At 48.4% G+C, this 1,507-nt stretch overlaps 8 non-coding genes across 8 annotated transcripts; all 8 read right to left on the bottom strand.

Annotated features, from left to right (window-relative positions):
- Positions 1–106: 106 nt before the first annotated feature.
- Pmar_PMAR012258 lies at positions 107–178 on the bottom strand. The gene has a single exon. It is a non-coding gene; the product is annotated as a tRNA-His (tRNA).
- Positions 179–261: 83 nt separating this feature from the next.
- Positions 262–333, bottom strand: Pmar_PMAR012257. The gene has a single exon. It is a non-coding gene; the product is annotated as a tRNA-His (tRNA).
- An 85-nt stretch (positions 334–418) lies between these two features.
- On the bottom strand, positions 419–490 carry Pmar_PMAR012256. The gene has a single exon. It is a non-coding gene; the product is annotated as a tRNA-His (tRNA).
- An 85-nt stretch (positions 491–575) lies between these two features.
- Pmar_PMAR012255 lies at positions 576–647 on the bottom strand. Its single transcript has one exon. It is a non-coding gene; the product is annotated as a tRNA-His (tRNA).
- An 85-nt stretch (positions 648–732) lies between these two features.
- Positions 733–804, bottom strand: Pmar_PMAR012254. Its single transcript has one exon. It is a non-coding gene; the product is annotated as a tRNA-His (tRNA).
- Positions 805–889: 85 nt separating this feature from the next.
- On the bottom strand, positions 890–961 carry Pmar_PMAR012253. Its single transcript has one exon. It is a non-coding gene; the product is annotated as a tRNA-His (tRNA).
- Positions 962–1,046: 85 nt separating this feature from the next.
- On the bottom strand, positions 1,047–1,118 carry Pmar_PMAR012252. Its single transcript has one exon. It is a non-coding gene; the product is annotated as a tRNA-His (tRNA).
- An 83-nt stretch (positions 1,119–1,201) lies between these two features.
- Pmar_PMAR012251 lies at positions 1,202–1,273 on the bottom strand. Its single transcript has one exon. It is a non-coding gene; the product is annotated as a tRNA-His (tRNA).
- Between the last annotated feature and the right edge of the window lie 234 nt (positions 1,274–1,507).

Below are 1,507 nucleotides of genomic sequence, written 5' to 3'. Positions count from 1 at the left end.
TAACCACTAGACGATAGCGACTCATAGAAATATGAGCTGCTGTCCGTCGACGTGGCACACCTATAACTAAACCTCTTCAAGAAGCGTACAATGTGATACATGTCAAAGTCACTACCCGGATGTGAACCGGGGTTGTCACGGCCACAACATGACGTCCTAGCCACTAGACGATAGAGACTCAAAAATGTGGGCCGTTGTCGGTCTACATGGATCACCTATCGCTAAACCTCTTCAAGAAGCGTACAATTTGATACATGTCAAAGTCACTACCCGGATTTGAACCGGGGTTGTCACGGCCACAACGTGACGTCCTAACCACTAGACGATAGCGACTCAAACAAGCATAAGCCGTTGTCGGTCTACATGGATCACCTATCGCTAAACCTCTTCAAGAAGCGTACAATTTGATACATGTCAAAGTCACTACCCGGATTTGAACCGGGGTTGTCACGGCCACAACGTGACGTCCTAACCACTAGACGATAGCGACTCAAAGAAATATGAGCTGCTGTCCGTCGACGTGGATCACCTATAACTAAACCTCTTCAAGAAGCGTACAATTTGATACATGTCAAAGTCACTACCCGGATTTGAACCGGGGTTGTCACGGCCACAACGTGAGGTCCTAACCACTAGACGATAGCGACTCAAACAAGCATGAGCCGTTGTCGGTCGACGTGGATCACCTATCACTAAGCCTCTTCAAGAAGCGTACGATTTGATACATATCAAAGTCACTAGCCGGATTTGAACCGGGGTTGTCACGGCCACAACGTGACGTCCTAACCACTAGACGATAACGACTCAAACAAGCATGAGCCGTTGTCGGTCGACGTGGATCACCTATCACTAAACCTCTTCAAGAAGCGTACAATTTGATACATATCAAAGTTACTACCCGGATTTGAACCGGGGTTGTCACGGCCACAACGTGACGTCCTAACCACTAGACGATAGCGACTCAAACAAGCATGAGCCGTTGTCGGTCGACGTGGATCACCTATCGCTAAACCTCTTCAAGAAGCGTACGATTTGATACATATCAAAGTCACTACCCGGATTTGAACCGGGGTTGTCACGGCCACAACGTGACGTCCTAACCACTAGACGATAGCGACTAGAAAATGTTGGCCGTTGTCGGTCCACATGGCTCACCTATCGCCAAACCTCTTCAAGAAGCGTACAATTTGATACATATGTAAGTCACTACCCGGATTTGAACCGGGGTTGTCACGGCCACAACGTAATGTCCTAACCACTATACGATAGCGACTCAAACAAGCATAAGCCGTTGTCGGTCGACGTGGATCACCTATGACTAAACCTCTTCAATGAAAGCCCCTCCGACTCGAGAGGGTGGGATTGGAGAACCGAGGCGCCATTCAGCGAAGGCTGGATTTCCAAGTGTGCGCGAGATTGCCAATCAAGCAACGTTCACCGTTGCCACTAGTCTCAGACTAGTAGTCTCATTGTCTTATCTGTATATCGGCAATCGGGGAATCCATAA

The sequence above is a fragment of the Perkinsus marinus genome (assembly GCF_000006405.1).
Source record: "Perkinsus marinus ATCC 50983 genomic scaffold scf_1104296953542, whole genome shotgun sequence".
NCBI classification, from domain to species: domain Eukaryota; phylum Perkinsozoa; order Perkinsida; family Perkinsidae; genus Perkinsus; species Perkinsus marinus.
The sequence above is the reverse complement of the archived record's forward strand: the minus strand, read 5'-3'. Positions and strand labels throughout refer to the sequence as shown.